Below are 21,301 nucleotides of genomic sequence, written 5' to 3' on the forward strand. Positions count from 1 at the left end.
ATTTAAACATAATATTTACCCGGCAATTAGTATTACAAAGTGACGAATTTTATGGTATATATGGAAAAGACCTTTTTGCTCCACATAACCTCTGATAATTCATTATGGAGCAGTTGGGAATAATGAACGAAAATAAAGTTTCCACCACAGTTAAATCAACGTAATTAAAACGGACCCGGGCTTATATCCAGCTAAGGTCAGTCAACTTGGCAGCATATCATAAATTTATTTTTCATTTGACGATGTAAAAGTCTGGATGAGAAATTATTAAACCTGGGTGAACCAAAAATGGGATTCTGATCATTATTAAAGGCTCATTTCCTAGCATGCGATATTTATATCGATGAAATATTTTACTATTAGCTTAGTAAAAATCAACACCTTAATATACATTTTAACTAGCTTCAAGTACATATATTTTGATATAATTCTTTTTAACCTAAAGCAAATTTAAAAAAGAAAGGTCTAAGTGCGAGTGTAAGCAACCATTAAATACTCTCGCAACTTGTAAGGATGAAAGCCTGGGAAATATCTTTAGGTGTAGGCAAAACATTATATTAAACAAGTAAGGAAGTGATAAGCTCGGGTGTAGCCGAACATTTTATACCATAGCAAGGAGAATGTTGCGAGAGTAAAAATATATTTTAATGTAAAATATTAATTGACAAGTATGATTTTTTACACCGTTTATTGCATAAGTAGTAGATTAATTTACATCCCAGCTAGTCCTGGCTACTGAAACTACAATCCATTGAAAGACTTTGCTCGGAAACTAACCCATATACATCAAGCAACTTATCAGGTCATTGCGTAAGAAAGGGATGAATGATCACATGTACACAAGGGTTTCGGTTAGAATTGTCAATTGAGCCTTAAGAAACTCATAGAATAACCACTGGTGGCGCTTTTGGGTAATTAACCGGTGATATAGCCGATAGGTGGCTTGCAGGGTAGTTATGTACACCTATAAGTCATGGTGAATAATTATAAGTGGTGTAGTGAACATTCGAATGACAGTGAACACAGCCAGGTTTGAAGTAAAAAATAAACAGCTGTTCGAGTTTTGACAGCTGTTTAATTTGTGGCAGAATGTAAACAGCATTTTAACTAAAAACAAAATTTGTAAACAAATACAAGAAACAATTATTTAAGAGCCGCTGAAATATTACTAAGAATATTATTTAAACTCTAACTACTAAAAGCGGAAATAAGGTGAGTGTGTGATTTTCATATGACAGAGCGTCAGCTAGCGCATGGTATGATTTCTGTTGATTTTTTTAGATCTATCGGCCAATATAACCAACGAAATCAGATTTCTGAAATACGACGATTGTCGCTTATTGCTTTTGGATCCATGCGATATTTCCTCAATATTCAAAGATAACGTTGCCGATTTGACCCTCATTAATCGGAAAAAATTCGGGTCCATTTCGGATACATGAAACTGAGTTTCGTGGTAATTTTACAATCAGCACATCTCGTCTGGAGTTGTTTGCAGCTTTAAGTCTATTTTGTGATTATTATTTGCTGGCCTATGGGAGAAATTGCTGATTTGATCATGCTAGTCTTGTAATAACAACTTGAATACTAAATACGCAAATACAGCTGCTAAGTTAGCCCGAAGCAGGCTTTACTTTTATCTACCTACTGCTGCAGTGACATTCGTTGCGTTATTATAGATTTCTTCGAGTTATCAAAAACAATTGAGTAATAATATTTTATATTCGTAAGCTATGTATTGGCACAATTGTGAGTTAATTGTGAGTCAGCATATGCTACCATGAAATTATTGTTAAGTAAGTATTTTCGCATTAAAAATTACGAAAATGCTATTGATTTACATGAACTAGCGCTTTCCTCATAAAAATTGTAAAAGTTATATACTTACATACACACTCGTATGTATGTAAGTTACAAATACGAAAGTTGCAGCGGAATGCAAATAGAAATTGGCTTCCACTTTATTTTATTGACTTAAATCAGTTTGAATTACATAAAATTCTTATTGTTTAATTTTTAAATATATAATTTACATTAATATATATACGTACTTAACATTTTACATCATGTTTATATATTTCAATATTATTTAACAATTCTGCTATTCAAATTGTAAATAGTTAAACAGCTGTTTCTGCTGTGTAAACAAATGGTAATAAAATAGGTTATAAGCAAAATAGTGAAGTAGTAAGAAGTGCGGGATTGTTATCGTTAATTCTGAGTTATATATCTAATAAAAAGTAATATTTCTACAATGTGCATAGTGTTAATCGCAAACGAGTTATTACATATAAAATATTAAATACTTATATTTTTATAAAGTCTGTGTTTTTTGTTTTATAAAGGGCTCTGCCGTAATATTCTAGATTTTGGATTCCCTTGTTCCCGTAAACGTTCTTGAGAATGAGTTCCGAAAAAAGATTTTTACTTAAAAGTATTTGAACCACTTGGGTAAAACCCACAAAATTTATTATTTATATATTATATATGAATACAGAGAATGATCGAAGTACTAGTAAACAAATTTTTTCTTAACAAAATGGCGGCTTACCGAAAATGAATAATTTTATTTTTTAATTTACAGCTCAGAGTGGTGTAAAAAATCGAAACTTTGGCAGTCATTTCCATTTTCATGCGTGATAACTTTTAATTAATTCACTTACCAATTTTCTTTTCGTAATATTAGTGGCAAATATTTTCTACATACAATCCATTTCTAACACATATTTAGGCTTATCAAATTTAATTAGCGCATATGACAGTCTCATATCTCCAAATTGCATAGAACTATCCATATGTGCAAGTCTGTCTGCCTCTGCTTATGCCAACTTGACCAACTATGTAATAAATTAAATTAACAACATCATTAAATACATCTTTGTCAAAGTGAAAACATGCAAACATAAAAACATATATGTATATACATGTACTATATACAATATATTGTATATGTTAAGGTGGGTCAAAAAACATATAATGAAAAATAGGTTGGTAGACATCGCAAAAAAAGGCTCTCCAAGTATGATACGATTAAGTTTAAGCGTTCAATGCCTCAAAGAAAAACACAACAAAAAAAAAAAAACACAAATAAAAAATATCGACCATATTTATAGAGCGGTAAATTTCCTACAAGACTATGAGAATTAAAAATTATGTTTTTTCATTGAGTTATAAAATGCAAAAGAAAAAGCAGATTTGCCTTATAATAGTCAAACTAACTAAAACACCGTAACAGAATATTTTGTAGTACATTCAATTTCCTAAAATATTTATGTAACGAGATATTTTTTCAAGTAGTTGGAAGCGATATATGAACTTTCGAACTGATAATAGGAAAAAAATAGAAAACCGTTACAATTAAAAGCTCATACTTGGAGTGGCTTTCTTAGAGGTGTCCATCAACTAATTTTTTAGAGTACGAAGCGAAAAAAAACATTCACTCTAATCTATATATGGTATATTATAATAATAATTATAAGACTAAAAGCTGACTAGAAAAACAGAGATTAAGGAAGACCATTTGGACAAATTATATTAACTGCTTAATTAATACTAATTCGATCAATTTCGTTATGACTAGAGTATTTTGTTATCATATTTGCTATGATAGCGTTAATCACAAAGACAGCTGAATTCTAAGAATTCAACAAATAACCGATGGATATAATTATAATAATAAAATATAGTCAAGTTGTTCTAACAGCAAAAGTCCATAAGGACTCTACTTAAGAAACATGTCTGCTTTGCTTGAGCAAAGTATTTGAGCTACGTTGATGGTTTACAAATTTTAAGCGAAATATGTATATGTAATAGTCATTTTGTTGAAAAGACAGCACTGTAAAGCAAAATTACTTAAATTAAGAATTAGTTATAAATTAAGTTAGTTCTAAATTAAGTATAAGTTTATATAAAAATATAAATAAAAATATATTTAAGCAGCCATTGTTATATACGAAAATTTTTTTATAGTTAAAATCAGCTTTCCTTTATTATGTTTATACTGGAAATTAGTTCAACAATCGTATCGCCATCAAATCACCAAACTTTAAAAAAGGTTATTTGAACTCGTTTTAGGTTATGAAAGTTAATGAACTATGTTAAAGTTATTATATAGTTAGTTTTATATAAAATATTTGTATCACTATATATGTAATGTCTACAGATGTGTATCAAACATACCCGCTAGGAAAATGGACTGGTAAAAAATTGGTGCGTGTTAGGCTGTGTGCTGTGGTGAAAAATTTTAAATTTAAAAAAAATACATAAATAAAATTAATATGAAAGTAATGAGTATATTCGTATAATCGATTTGTATTGATTTTCTCTTGTCAAAATGTTTACACCATAGTAAATTTTCTTAACTCACTTCGACACAGAGCAAAAAAGTATGTTGTTGATTTTTCAAGTAAATTAATTTCTATAGTAGCAAATTAGTACGAAGTAGCGAAAATGTTCACTAGGCGTTGAAAATGGAAATTGTAAATACCCTGTAGATTAATCCTTGGCATTATACCTATTTATGTGATAATACATACAGTCGCTTGTAAAATAGAACTTAATTACTTTTAAACTTTTTTTACTATCGTATACTGTTGTTATTCTGAACGGTCCCTGGCTTGAGATATCGATTCGAAATTTTGCATACGTCCTTTTCTTCTCAATAAGCTGCTAATTTGTTAGAATGATCGATATTGGACAACTATAGCATATAGCTGCCATGCAAACTGACCGATCAAAATCAAGTCTTTGTATGGAAAACTTTTTTATTTTACAAGGTAGCTATATGAAATTTGGCATAGTACATTGTCTAAGGCAGCGCTACTAATTATGGACAAATTGTTCCTATCGAACCACTATAGCATATAGTTGCCATACAAACTGATCGATCAAAGTCAAGTTCTTGTAAGGAAAATGTTTTTATTTAAAAAAATATCTTTACGAAATTTGTCATAGATCATTATCCAAAGCAGCGCCACAATCTCTGCGTATGTTGTTTAGATCTGACCACTATAGCCTATAACTGGAATACAAACAAACTGATTAAAATGAAAATAAAAATCTTTATAAAATAACTTTTTCCTTATTAACTAAACTAGTTCCCGAAATTTGACCTTACCTATCCAACATAGGTTTCCTACAGGGCATGCGCAAAGTATGTAAATATAAGTACATATGTATATGTGTGCTTTTAACATTCCGTTTAGAGTGGTGTTCATGAAAAACATAATGCTTCGCACTAATTACAAATATTTATTTTAATAACACAATACAAAATTAAAGAGGTTGGAAATATTTGCATTTAAAATGCCAAAAATTGCACAAAACCAAAGTGAAAACATATTAAAATATAACCATTTTATGATTAATTGCTCACATTACGGTTTCAACTCGTTGGAAATGTTGTGAAATGCGCTTTTCTTTGCCAACGCTACACTCAAATGACAACTCATGTGGATTTTGTGGGAAAATTGGAGCGTAAAACCGCATAAATTGTAACATGGCTGAGGGCAACAAAAAAGAGCAAACGCTTAGCTGTGCGTGTGTATTTGCGTATGTGTGTGCAAGTGGGCAATTATGATTGTTTAAACACGAACTATAGAAGTGACACTTACACATACATACACGCATACATATACATATACCGAATGAGTTAATTTATAATTCTATTTTTGTTAACCACTAGCAGCTGACCATTGTTAACATACAAACACATAAACACACATTTGATTGTTAGCAAGCGCTTTATTTGCATATGCCTGTATTTACATAATCTACTCTTCTTTAAACTGTTGTTTTTTGTCACCAAATTAATTATAGGTAAACTGAAATATGGTAATATTGCACAAATACATACATACACACATACATACATACATACAAATACACAGATATTTTTCTGCTTGACATTTTCATGGCGCATTTCAAAATTTCAATTTCAGCTTATCTTGATATGAAATCTGTGTTATAAAGTATTTGCTAATGCGTCGTAACCAAAGCAATAAAATGTGATAACAACAGCAATTGCATTATAATAATAACCACGCGTGACAAACATACCTTTTTCACTACTTATGTGTGTGTAAGTGTGTGTGTTTTTAGACGAATACAAGAGATATCGTGTTTAGTTGACCGCAACCGCTAGTGCCGTGTGTGTATTGCTACCGCAGGTTACAACAACTCAATTTGTTGTTTTTGTGCTCGCAACTGTATAAACTGTCAAACTTAAAATTAAACGCACACACACACACACACTCACACACATATATATATATATATATGTACATATTTATTATATATTTCATATGTATATGTACATATATACACACGTGTTTGTATTTGTAAATGCGGTAAGCCCATATTCATGCATTAAAGGTCGCTTAGCTCAAAGTGTGTTGTACAGGGCGTATAATTTACGCTTGACAGTTTTTATTTGATTGCAAAAACGACAACAACAGCAACTAGTGTATTTGTGCATGCACAAACCGAGAATGCGGTGTTGACATTACAACATCAATCATTTGGTAGATAAAAACTTGTGCGCTTGTAAAGCCTAAATAGAGGCGCCCACAAATATGCAACAGTCGGTCAACCTAGCGGTCAACCCCTATTGGTGTTACCGATGCATGCGTGTACATGTAGATAAGTGTGTGTTTAAGAAAAATATACGAGAATATTACTAAAATAAACTATAATTATATTGAATGTAATAGAAATTATAATATTATTAATATAATTTTAGAACTTTATCTATTTAATCTAACTATAGTAGTTTTCAAAATTTTGATATTGAAATATGAAACTACAAGTTGTATATAGGTATACTAGGGCAGTCCGTTGAGTAATTAGCCACAAAACTTAAAATAAAATTTCGGAAAAATTTTAATTTTTTTATTTTTAGCTTGATACTCTTGACCCAGTGATGCGTCAAACCTCTTTAACCAGCCTGAAATATATGAAGGACTCAAAAGTAGACCCCCGTATCGTAGATCACCTCCTCATTCTACTTAAGTTTTTGACCAAGAGTGACTTTTTAAATTTTGAAAGCAAAAATAAGTCGCACGAGGTTAAACCTAGAGAATTCAGAGCAGCAGCTCGTAGCCTCCTTCATTCAATTTGATCAAGGGAGTTGGCAGAGTTGTAAGCCGGTGCATTGTTTTGATGGGGCAGCTCTTTTTATTCGCCAAATGAGATTTTGTACAGTTTGGGAATAAATCAGTAAATTCATGTTTGATAGATAAAAGGACTTAGAAACTCATTTGGCTTTAACTTAAACAGCGTCAAGTTGATCATGGACCGGAGTGCGACCACATTGAAAGTGGTGAAAAAAAAAAGTTTCTTGAATGACATCAAAGAAAAAGGATTTCGCTTTCAAAGCCAACAATCGAATCTCTAATCGATATAGCTCTTTTTCTATTTTCATAAATCTGAGGATACGTCCGCTTCCATACGCTGCCGTTTCGACCGTAATTATTATAGTAATCTGCTACTGTAAATACATGATAGTAAATTTTTTCTTGTGATGTTGTCGCCATCGGGCTTATGTGCCTGAAATACGTAATACAAATATTATGTATGCTTATAGTGTAGACAATTTATATCACAACAACAAATATTTATACACTCACACGCATCTATAGTAAATAGAATAATGTTTAAAACATTATGTCAGCACAAAGGGACACTTCGTAAATCTTGCTAACCCCTGAAAGAAAGCTGCGGTCAAGCACATCTGAAAATATTTATATACGTATATATAAGGTATATAGTACATCATATATATATATATATGTGCATATATGCATATTTATGTACTTAAACTGTTCATGTGTTTATGTGAGTACTTGAAGCATATCATTCATGAAAGAAACTAATGTTTTTAAGTTTGTTGGAATAGGGTGACAATTTAATTTATGTAACTGTGTCGCTAACGGTCTCATTTGAAATTACAAATGTGATGTAAAATTCTGTCATTTTGTTCTTTAAGTTAATAGTGGAGAATAGGCAAGAATAAGAGGATGAATTAAAATAATTTATGAATGAGGATAAAAAAAGGTTAAAGTTCTACGAGTATATGGTTGAAAAAGAGGTTATAAAATAATTTTATGTGTGTCTTTTAAATAGAATCTGGTGTGAAATAAAGTAGAAAATTTAAATAGAATTTCGTTTTAAGAATTTAAAGTACACAATCTTGTATAGACTTATCCATAAAGTGCGTGTCTATTTAATAAATTTAAATGGCGCAACTAGTGCAAAAAAAAGGAAATTAAAAAAAAAAAAAAATTTCTCTTTCATATTTCGATAGGCTATACCTTTGAAAATAACAAACAAAAATTTTAAGTGCTTTTTTCGAATAGTTTTTGAGTTACAACCATCTTCTTCTCAGTTCAATCGGCATAATCAGTTTATCTTTAAATGCGTTTTTTTTATTCAAACTTACATTTTTCGACTTTGGAGTGATTACTTGGACATTACATCAAAAATTGTTAAAATCGGAACAATACTTCCCCCAGACCCCATATGCCTAATATAAAGGTTTTCCAACATCCGACTGACTTTATACCGTGTTTATCGCTTAGCCCGCGAATTACCCGAATGAAATTCAAAGAGCATCTCATTCTGTTAGTAATGTGTACTGATTCCAAAAATGGGTAAAATTCGCTCATTCCCGTAACTCCTATATACCTTATATAAGGTTTTCAAACTTCTATCTAGCTTTATATCATATATAACGGTCAATCTGTGAAATATCATAGCAAAACAAAGTGAACGTATAATCTTGGATATTTTTTAGTTTTGAGCTATCCCAATCACCATATATACAATTTTTTTCATTATTCTAATAGACTTTACCCTGAATATATCGGTCGAGTTCCGAGTAGCTTAGTAAAAATGCTTCGAAATACGTTCTTGACTATAGTTTAATACCAAAAGGAAATATCATCTCTTAAACGTTCCTTAGTTTCAATATAGTTTCCGAGCTGGCATGCAACCGTTTATATACTTAGAGGATGCAATTTTTTTTTATTTTGAACATTTCTGATTTAATACAAGTGACATTATACAACTTGCCTCATCGGTTGATTGTCAACTCCACTTTTTTCTTCAACCACGAACATTAAGTAAATTAAGTAGCAGCCGTGTGCCACAGCGCAAAGTCCATTACTTAATAAACATCTTTCACTTCCGGTGAATGAAAAACGGAGAGCGACAACAAATAACGTTAATTAAAAATCAAAATGTAGTGTCGATATCCTGATGCAAACCCAAAGCAATCTACAAAAAGGAAGTATAAACGACTGAACATATTTCTCCTGAACGCTAATATCGCGTACATACAAACAATTTTTTCTCTAGCCAATCCCTAGTGACATTGCAATTGGTTGACTGGGGCCAGTGGCATTGGCAGAAGGTGGATTCTCACCATCGCATTTGCATACTTGTACATTTTTTGTCGCTTTTGCGGTGCAACATATTTATGTATAATATTTTATGCTTGCACACAGCTGAGCACCGAACATCGACCACTGAGCACCGAGCTCTGAGCCCTGAGCATTGCACTCGAATACCGCCGGGGCACAGGCATTGCTGTCATTGTCATTGTCACTGGTGGCACTTGTAGCGCTGGTGTATTGACTTTATGAATGCACTGTTGTCGCCCGGATATGCAGCAGCTAAGGCAAAAACCACAGGTGTTAGGCCTGTAAGTGGATTGAGCATATACACGCACATATATATATCGCAAATACAAGCTTATACTTGTTGTTATTATATTTGGTGAGCTGGAAAAACGCATTGCAAAAACATTACAGTTAGTGCAGGAAAATAATGCAGCAACAACAAAACTGGTATTTGCGTTTCTGTTGTTATGCTTTACGAGCCCTTTTCATTCTCGACTCTACATTGCTTTATTTAGCTGATGGTGTACGCTAATATTTTATAAGCGCCATTTTCATCTCATTCGCCCGATGTTTCTTATTACATACCATATTAACCTATACCATAATATAATGTAAAATCTTTATATATACATATATGATAAAACTTTTAAGTATTACTATTTTCATTCAGTAATATGCAGTTGTGCTGCGGGATCATTTGACGATAGTGCTTGACTACATTTAATAATATTTTAATGCTTATTTGCGTGTGTTCTTTAGTTTTCTTCTAGCGACTTTTATCGAGGAGAATGTTTTCTTTATCGTAGACATATAGATAGCATTGCACAGCTTATATAACGCCCAATCGTCGATTGAAACACTTCTGCGGACATTACTGAGAAGTCTTCTACTGAAAACTCGAATCACCGATAGCTCCAAGGTCCACCAGAGCGGATTCGCTTTGTCTTTCTGTGTTATGAGAGAACAGGAGCTTTCAAAGATAGTCTCTTATAAAACTGAAGAACTCAACACACTCATCAAACAAACTAGCGTAAAGCATCTGAAAGAGCTTCCGGCTGTGTAGGTCCCAATTCTTATTTTTAAAGTTTCTGATAGGTCTGCTACTTGTAGAAAAACGCTCTTCGTTCATACTAAGACTGGAGTTCTTGGAAACACAAAGGACGCTGTTTCAACTATCCAATTGGGATCATCGGTTCCTTCGCGAATCTTACCTAACTTGGGTGTCAATATTATATATTTGGTTTTTAATTGACATCTTGTAACACAATTATTATAAAGCGAAAGTTTTGCTACTTATCTTTAAGTCCAACCCTTTCATAAAAGTTATTTGTGTATATAGAGTAAACTTGTAACCTGTATCAGAAAATATATGACAGTTTTCGAACTAAGAGGCATTTGTACAACATGATTTGGGCTGAGTGTGAGTGTAATTATTAGTTGTTTATTATAGGTCAATAAAATTATCTGGTAATAGGTCTCGGTTGAGAAGAACTTTAGTTTCTTTAGCGAATACCGTTTTATGGTCAATACATTGCACTTTCCCCGGATCGAATATTAGAGCTTGGGAAACAGAAAAAGTCATAGAGCGCCGCATCTCTTAAATAAGATGCTTGATTTTTGCGTTCATTTCGTTTGTATCTTCCATTCGTCTATGAGGCTGTATGCATATATATTAATACATATGTTTGTGAATTTATTCCATAAACGATTTTGAGTGCCGCTTTTATCTCTCCAACTAAGCGGCAGATGAAAAGCTTTTTGTGATCTCTCGAACCCATCTTGTTTACATAGAATTTCCAAGTGCACATTTGCAACATTTTCAATGATTCTGCCGAAGTAATTTTAACTACGTTAATAGCTTTCCCTTTTTATAGAAGTCTAATCGAAAAATCAGCGTTTCAAATTTAATACAACGAGCAAGTCCAAAGACTATCATCTCATCTACTAGTCAACTTCCATATAAATAATTCAGAAAAAAATTTAATTTAAAAAATGTTATTACTTTCCGTCAGATAAGATTTTAAAGGATTTCAGCACCGAAAATATAGAGCTCTATTTCGAATAATTATATTGTCAGTGTATGTCGACTCCGTTGCTTTTAACCGAGTATATAGTTACTATTCGGAAGATGATCTACCCCTTTGAGGCAATTAGAAACATGAGAACAAATAATGGTTTTGCATCAAAATAAGAGGAATAAATAGTGATTGTAAATATCACGCAAGAAATATAATAATTTCAGAAGAATTTTAAAGTTTCAGATATCGAACTGCTAAGTTTTTTTGCTATTAGCTTGATTCGACACTTTTGTGGATCCAAACAGATACACACTTTAGAATCGGCGTTCTTCAGTCGGCTGCGAAATTGACGTCTCAGGAGGCGCCATGATTTTTCAATGGCGGTAGACGCAATATGTTATAATTATAGATATTGCCTTGAAACTGTTTTATTAACCAATCTCCTAATCGATGTAGTTTTCGTTGATCTTACACAGATCTGGTACTGGAAACATGCCAATATTTTTCATTCTCAACTAATTTTAACCTTTTACTTGGGGTTTCACGTAAGTTTATTCCTTGTCTTTGCAGCTCTATCATCAAAGATCGGTTTGAGAATATGTTGCAGTACAATTTGTTGCTTCCTTTGTCAACCCGTTGTTTATTTTCATTTTCTGGTGTATTTGGTGTATTAAACACAAACATACAAACATACATAATTGCGATGTTTAAAACAAACAGCAGAGCAAAAGGACTTGCAAGACAGAATGCGTGTTTTTGCTTTTGTTTATTGGGATTTAGCCGGTGGCGGCATTAAGGCCGGAAACGGAAGCAGGACTTGTTTGTATTTACGCTCATTGCACCGGCAACGCCATGCTATACAGCAAAAGAGCGGTAGCTAGCAGCACTAAGTGTTGGAAAAGCATGTAAATAGAATTTCTCATTTGTTGTTGCTGTGGTGAGTGTGTGCAATTTTTGCATGTTGTTGTTATTGCTTTCACATTTTACATAGTTGTTCACGCCTTCGTTCGGCTCGAATGGCTGTAAGCCCGTTCAGTCATTCGGTCATTTATTGGCATTGGCATGCGGTGGCTCAACTTCTCGGCTTAACATATGTGCATAATTTTTTATGTGCTGGCTCGTTTGCAGTCGACTGCTTTTACTATACACATATTGTAGAATACTCGTATGTAGGAAGTGTAAATTTGTCGAAACAGCGTGTTAATACGTGTGCTCAAATTTATTTACTACCAAATATTATTTGCTGGGAATTTGAGTAGGCATGTTTGTATTTTTTGTATAAAGAATATATGGAAAATTGGAATAATTAAACTGGTGTTTTGCTGGAATATTGGAATTATATAGACTTGCTTGTTGTACATGATACACACGAATGTTTTTAAAAAGTTCATAAAATTTTGTTTGAAAAACGCGCTACATTAGAAAATTCTAACACTCTTGGCGAGAATACCTTGCAATCGTAGAAATTTTTAATCATGTTACTTGTTGATTCGAACGATCGTTTGAAAAAGTTTACAAAGACTCAGAAGAAAACCTATTTGAAAAGTTTATTTATTTTATATCAATCAATGTTCTAAGTACTACAATACAATTTGGAGTCACCTTAATATATACCATTTAGCAAACGCTGCGTCGTAAGAAGAAGTATGACGCGACCCATAATTGTTCAGCTTTAACGAGCTAATAGTGCTCCCGTACATAGGCTATGAAAAATCGAAAAGGCCTTTAGTTTGTCGAAGGATTAAGGATTCATGACGAAAGCCGATACTGATCGACTTCGTCGATGTTCGCATCATGAACGTTTTCACGATTAGGCTGAATCATAAAGAGATAGCCATCTTCTGCTCCTTTGATAGCACAGATAAACTGTTTATAACATGAAATTAGTGGGGGTATGAGAAATATCGTGTCTTAGATTCTTAGCTATCTTTTTGATGTCAAAGATCTTAAGGAACTGAGTCTTTAACTTGTTCGATGTGATCGTCATAAACAGCGGGGGATAAACTAGTCGCTTGAGGGAAGTTTTCGCTGGCTTCACGACCTTGATCGAATGTTTTGTGCCACTCAAATACTAGTGTTCCTGATAAAATAGACTCCCCAAAACACTGCTGTAACACTTATGAGTATTTTATTGAAATCAAAAAATTACAAGAAAACTCGTTGTTCAATTGTTTTGGGGGTAAAAATTGCCAGACAAAAGTTCTGCGCCATAAACAAACATCACATTAGTTGACACAGAAATATAAAAAAAAACATGTTTCAATCTAGCAATCGATTATCGATTCGATTAACGCGCGTAGTTAATATGGACCAGTTCGGAAACACGGGCAATAGCGTGATAGTAGGAGTATCCGAAATTTCACGTAAGTCGGACAGCTATGAAAATCGAACCTCAAATAGGTCCTACTCATGGTGCCATCCAAATACCTAAGCAAGAAATGATTATATTAATATTGTATACTCTAATACAGTTGGATGAAACTCTCTCAACTAGAATTCCGGATCCAGATGAATTTCGGTTACATTTGGATTCCGAAAAATATTGCTATTGTTGTTATAAAATCATATTAATTATGTCGAGAAGAGAATTTATGTTTTGCTTTTAACAATTCATTCTTTCTAATAATTTTTAATTTATGTGCAAATAGTGGCTTAAGTTTTCCTCTCACACAATATAACAATTATTTCATTTTCGACAAGAAAAATATTCACAGTTTGTGCGCAATTCACAACGAAACACTCTTTATATAATTACATATTTATGTTTTAAATTTCATTTAAATAGAGTACAGTTCAGTTCATTATGTTCGTTGACCGAAAATCGTACATTTTATAAAAACCACAATGAAGTTATTATAACGGTTTACGAACTGTCGCAATCTAAGCTTTAAATATTGTTTATCAATAACTTTAAATCACATAATTTTAAGCGCCCAGCTTTTTGCCACGCCAGCAACCATAACTTAACACACCGCTTAAATACTTTATTAAAATCAAAACATACTTTGTGGCGCTTTTTAGCCACGCATTGTCGCTAAGCACACCTGCAGCGCTTGCGTGCTTGTTTTGCAAATAAATTTAATTATAATCTCAGGTAATTGCAGCGGATTAAGCGAATCGCTATAACAAATGAGTGGCTAATGGTGGCAGTGAAGAGTAGAGTAGCGAAAAGTTGCTGTGTTGTTTTTTACCAACACCACTGTAAAAAAAACACACATAAACACATACTGAAAATTACCGTTGTGTGTAAATGCCGTTTTGTAAATAAATTATATGCGAACTTTTGCATAATTTTTTGAAAGCTTTCCATAAAAAGCGCATCAACACGGGAGTTATGCACTTCGCATTTACTAGCACGAATCGGATATTAGCGATGTACAATAAAAATAAACACATGGTTTAATAGTTTACTGTAGTGAAATTTGTAAAGGTTGACACTAGTCCGAAAAAATATCAGTTTAAGACTAGATGTGGTTTTTGACAAAAATCGGACTAGTCAAAAAGATTTAGATCAGATTTATACCAATTTTGGAAAGTTTCAGAAAGAAAGCATAGTTCCACCAGCGAAGGTGAATAGCCTCAATGGAAATACTGAGAACATGAATAAAATCCTATTTAAAAGGATTGATGAGTATGTAAATGAAATATTAGATTTGGAAATCTGCTTTGAACTGGAGTGAACATGAACATAAGTGATTTAACACTAGAGCTACGAACCGGTCAAAATTACCTGTTGCATCATTTATTTATACCACTTCCCCTTTATGCCTATTAAATATTTTACGATAATGTCCTGATTTTTATTAAATTTGTAATATTTAAGATTATTTTGTTCTTACGCTTCTAATTTTCAGAGAGAGAGAGAGAGGCCTATTTAAAATATATGGTAATCCTTCGTAGTTCTAGTGTTAAAGAATACCAGTTGCTGGCGGCGAAGTAGAACGCTTAGCTGACTAGTTGTGCTTGCGGTTATTGATTATAACAAGTTGTAAAGTAGTTTATAACCACTTGATTTTTCTGCAGGGATATTGGCAACTGTTGAGGTGATCACATAAATAAAATTACTTGCGCTGGCTTAATTCACATTGTTTTTCAAATAAATGTGGCGATGTAGTAAATTTAAAAGTTTTTCTATATATATTTTCAAATACCAAAATTTTCAAACAATTTGTTGGAAGATATAAATAAAACATATGCTTTTTTTTAACGCGTTCGTTACAAGAATGCCTTAATAGGATTGCAAAATAATTGAGGTAATTTATGTTTTAGATTTTTTAATTTTGAGATTAACCTCATATGTCAGTGTAATCATTTTCTTTAATATGAGTTTAACATGGTCAAAAAAAAATTTTTGATTATTACACATTGATTTAACTAACTCAACTATTTTTATCTACAAGCGTGGTCGGATACCTACTTAGCATACAAAAAAAAAAAAAAAACCAAAAAAATGAGAAAAATGCCCTTTGATTACTCAACATCGACTATTCTTAGCTCGATACACTTTACTCGATAACGCTCTAACTGCTTTAACCCATCTGAAAAAATACCTTTTGCAAAGTGGGTCTCCATGGCAACGACAACCACTTAATTTCACTAAAATTTCTGCCTGACAAGTTTATTTCCAAGGCTTGGGTACACAAAGTCGCACGGGATCAAATATGGAAAATACGATGAAAGTGGCAGAAGTCTGTATGCTAATTCGCCCAATTTCACCGTGCGACCGCGCAGGTGTGATCCTCAGTATTTTTTCAGTAAATGAAGATATCGGCAAATACTACCCATAGTAGTTAAAATAGATCATACCTTGGGAATTCCAGACAACGGTAACTATCACTTTTCCAACCGATAATAAATTATTTCCTTTCTTCGTAGCAGGTTTGCCGTATGAAGTTCACTGCTGCGATTGTACCTTGGTCTCTGATTTATACAAGTCCATCTATGTTTTGTCCATCGAAAAGGACACAAAAATCTCTTTTGATTGTACAGTATCAAAAAATAATATGAGATGGTTTCGCGGTTGCGCTTGTTGTCCAGAGTTAGCAAACACGGCACTCATAAGCTATCTCGCGTACTTTCAATTGGTGGACTGCCAATATGAAAAATGAACTTTTTTTACATCATCCTTCGTTTTCGCTATCGCTATTATCAACCATTCCATAATTACCATAAGTAATGCAGCAAATTTATTTATTAGATTTTGCTAAAACATCAGTGCATTATATTTTCATACATTACAGCCTTGCCACATAGTACTTTGATTAAATTAAATATACCATTTAAAATATGCACATAATATTTGCACCAAATAAATACAAAAACTGTGTATATAATCGCCAATTTTCGCTTTTAATTACCACGCATTACCATATCTATGTGTGTGTGTGTATGCATGCATGCATTGAGTGCATGCGTAATTATGTATTTACTCGCCGTTGCACTCATTAAAAGTGCCATTTAATTGATGGGATTTAGGCTGGTAATTTTTTGGCACATTTGCATACTTAATTAAAGGCTAAAATATTCTTTAATTACCTTTGCTATAATAAAATATTTTGTTAACATAAACGCTGTTGGCGGCCGCTGTCCGTCCGCAACAGCCATAGCCTGTCAACTGGTGCAGGCGGTCAAGCAGTCAACGAGCCGTAAACAGGACTCAGCGAACGTTATGTCAAAGTATTTAGCGCCAAAGTACATGTGTGTGTGGGTGTGTGTGAGTATGAGAGAGTGTGTGTTAGTTTTTGGCTGTGTGTTAGTAAGAACAGCTCTTGTTGGCGCAAAGTACTGCAACACATACACACTCCTACATACTGGCAACAGCGCATGTTGCATGCGGCATTTTATGGCACTAACATTTTTAATTGCATTAATTTCATTTCATTAAAGCGTATCCGTGGTACGCCGCAAATACCCAATTTTGCCAATCAAAATGCAAACACGACACACACACACATATATATACGCAATACATACATACTTGTATATTATATAAATGTATAGATGTAAAAGTACACTTGCGCGCAAAAATTCATATTTCACTGGTCGAATGCTGAGCAAATGTGGCTTAAGTATATATATATATATATACATATATTTACATATATACCTATATATATGCATTCACTATAATCCAACAAAAACCTTTTCGCTACAATAACAAAAAATGCGTAATTTCATTTGCACGCACGTGTACGTGCGCAATTAAATGTTGCATCAATTTTTAATTTAAAATAATAAAGTGGAAGGGCAAATACAATAATTGGCGTATAAATTGTGGTTTTAACGAAAATGCAGGTAATGCTCGTACTCGCATGTGGCACCACCTGCGCACTGTTTGTGCCATAAACAAGCGTAAATGCACACCGTAAACACACACACACACACACACGTGCGCACGCATGCTTACATAGCCACGCACGTGCACCATGGCGGTTGGCAGCCATAACCACATCTAATGCCACTTGCAACGTGCATAAAATGGATTTTTTGCCAACATGTTGTTAACATAATTTTTGTTTTTGTTAATTTTTAACACAATTTACTCGCACACGCACTTTGCTATTTCCTGCCTTGTGTTTGTGCAAACATTTAATAAACAAGCCGCGTGCTCCCAACTGCACAGCTGCGGTAAACAGTCCCCTGTGTGTATTAGTGAAACCTAATAGTTGTAAAATATCCTGAATTTCATGGAAAAAGTAAATAATTTAATGCTGCAACCATACTTTATGTATGGTAAATGCTCGTTTAAGTCTTAAATAAATGAATTTAATTATTTTTATAGAAAATATTTGCTATTAGCATATGGAAATTCTTTTTCTACCAGCATATACTTGCACATATTCCATAAGTATTAATGGAATGCTAAAAAAATCATATACCAATATATCTACACTAGAAGACAGCTGAAAGTTTATGGGTAAATAATGTTATTTATGTTTTCAAATTCCAACCAAAGGAAAAACCAAAAAAATAAAATAAAATAAAAATTAAAAAAATTACTTGATTTTCTTCAGTCAATTTGATTGGCAGATATGTATGCTCATATGCTATAGTAACCTGATCTGAACAATTTCTTCGCAGATTGCATCATCGCTTTAGACAATAACCCATGCCAAATTTGATGAAGATATCTCCAAATAAAAAAGCTTTCCATACAAGCACTTGATTACGATAGTTCAGTTTACATAGCGACTATATATGGTATAGTGGTTTGATATCGGCGGTTTCGACAAATGAGCTGCTTCTTTGGGAAAAAGCCGTGTGAGCAGAAGTTTTTTAGGGAGTCAGCTTTATCACGAGCACAAGTATTGGACTGACAAAAAACATTCAGTCAAGATTGTGAAGTCATGGAGAACTTGCCTCATGCGAGTCGTTCAACCACCTCTGTTAATCATCGCATTGGCATAAGAGAGATAGAAATAATTTTAAATATTGTCATATATAGGCAAATACAAAAAGGAATTATTCAATTCAATTAAAATGTGTTAGTTTTTTCTTGTCTAACTATGGGTTTTTATACATAGCAGTAAGCATTAAATATAGTGATAAAAGTGTCAAAGCGGTCAAAGTTCTATGACTTACATTTACATTACATTTTTAGAAGAATAAAAAACCAAAAAATAATTTATTTAATTAACTCTTAAAAGAAGCAGTGTAGAATCAATATTCTAATAATATTATATAAAAATGTAAATTAAAAATTTTAAATGAGTGTATTAGGTTGCAATAACTCAAATTCAAAACTGTTTTCCATAGAAATTATATAATTTTATTATTTTTGGTGCACTTTGTTGTTGAAAGTTGGATACACATTGAAACTCTTGCAACATGTTGCTACAGATTATAATAATTTTGTTCACCTAAACCGATTCGAGATAAATATGAAGTTGTATATACAATATAAATGATCAGGATGACTTGAGTAAAGTTGAGATTTCGCAATAAAACTTTGCACACGTGTTTCATGCCAAAAAGGGGTTAGTTCGTAAATGGGTGCAAGCGGAATACTGTCACGCCCGCAAAATTATGAACCTATAAAATGCTATTACCAAGCACTTAATTAAGAAAAATTATATTAAAAAAAAAATCGTTTAGAAACCCCTACCTACAGTGCAAAATTTGATGAATTCGGTTTATACCCACGTCCCCTCCCCATATAACGGTTTTGTTAATTAGTACAAAAGTGCGATAAAACTATAAATGAATGCGCCAGAGACTTAAAATTTTACAAAAGCGCTTTATAGATGCCAATAACAAATTTGGACTATGGACGTGGTACCACCTACATTTAGAAGAAAATCCATATCTCGGGACGTATATTATCCTTACCTTCCTACAATACAACATGAAAATTGGCTAAATTAGACAATAAAATAAAAATTCCATCAAATTTTTTTTTTTGCAGTATACAAATCAAGCGCTAATTAATATATCGGCATACAAATTTGCACGAATATTTCCTTTAAGGTATGCCATATCAGGTCTAAAAATTGTTCAAATCGGACTGAAAATATTAAAGCCCTCAAATACCCAATATGTGGACCCCAGTTCCTGTTATAATAGTATGTCTGTATGTCAAAAATAAGTTGAATCGAATCAATAATTTCCTTAACCCCCATATTCCTATTAAAATGATTTTCGAACGTCTGGCTGACTTTAACTATATCGCATCATTGACTTTACATCTGTCAGATATGTCACATTTGATGATGATTTTAATATAATTTTCACTGACAGGAAGTAAAATATATGTATACTAATTTAGTCTATGACGTATAATATTATTTAAGAAGATACAAATTTAATTTTAATCCATTCACGATTTTGACAAAGAATGAATCGTGAATTCCTTCGCAACATTTTTAAAATAAAGTTTTGCCAATACCTGAAGGTTTTTCCCCGCCTTTAATCCTGGTAAGTTGCAAGTGTATGACATTTCCGGTTACGGAACGGATCCGGATCTTAATACGTACAAAGACTGTCAAAATTACTTCAGAAATGTTTTTTGTCGCTACAACAACAACAACAGTTACACAGAATGTATAAATCGCTTGCATGAATGCTCAGGTTATTCGATGCATAACTTTAACTGCGTTTAATTTTTAAATCACTGTTTTTATAGCAAATATTAGAAGATCTTTTTTGTAGAACGGACAATTTTGTATTAGAATATGGCTCTTTCGAAGTTGTAGATTTACATGCTTAATGCAAAATATCAAAATTTTATATACATGCATGCGAAAATAAATATAATTTAACGGTTTTAACTAAAATTAAAGAGCTTTTTTACGTCGAATCCTTGTTTTTAGAGCAAAAACTAAAACTTCAGTTTGCCAAAAAAGCAAGCAACTTGGGAAATAACAGACACCCTAATTGTGCCTGTTTCGCTCAAAATCAACTTTTGTTATCAGATCTCAGGCTTTTATTTTTTAATTTTAAAAATTCTTACACTTAATATTTGAAAAAAAAAATATATATAAATACATTTTCCTTCAAACTACTAAGAAAAATATAAAAGACATCATATCATAAATATTTTACTTTTAGCTTTGCCATGAACAAAAACTATTGCGAAATACAAAAGCTGCTTCACAAATGGTAAGCGATATATATGTACATAGCACTTTTTTATATTTTACCCACCAACGCTTATCTCCTAAATTTACCGCTAAGCAGTTAAAAGGTTACATAATTGTCTGCATTGAGAAGTGGATGCATTATATATTTTTTTGACTAATGTATAAAGTAACCGCATAACCATTTCTAAACGCAGCCAAGCCACATTAGCGATTCACTGCTTCTAAGAAAATGAACATTTTACCGCACAATAGAAAGTATTTATGAAACTGCAAAAGAGAAAACTTTCTTTGAGTTAAGTGCAAGAGC

The 21,301-nt window shown here is 32.6% G+C and overlaps 1 long non-coding RNA gene across 3 annotated transcripts; it reads left to right on the top strand.

Annotated features, from left to right (window-relative positions):
• Positions 1–1,056: 1,056 nt before the first annotated feature.
• On the top strand, positions 1,057–21,013 carry LOC138857443 (uncharacterized). Of its 3 annotated transcripts, none has more exons than XR_011396520.1 (3): positions 1,057–1,212; positions 1,282–2,957; positions 20,963–21,013. It is a non-coding gene; the product is annotated as an uncharacterized lncRNA (long non-coding RNA). The 3 variants fall into 3 exon arrangements; XR_011396521.1 differs by lacking the exon at positions 20,963–21,013 and having other exon boundaries at positions 1,282–2,240; positions 2,732–4,304; XR_011396519.1 differs by lacking the exon at positions 20,963–21,013 and having other exon boundaries at positions 1,282–4,304.
• Positions 21,014–21,301: the final 288 nt, after the last annotated feature.

Source organism: Bactrocera oleae, chromosome 5, assembly GCF_042242935.1.
Source record: "Bactrocera oleae isolate idBacOlea1 chromosome 5, idBacOlea1, whole genome shotgun sequence".
NCBI lineage: Eukaryota > Metazoa > Arthropoda > Insecta > Diptera > Tephritidae > Bactrocera > Bactrocera oleae.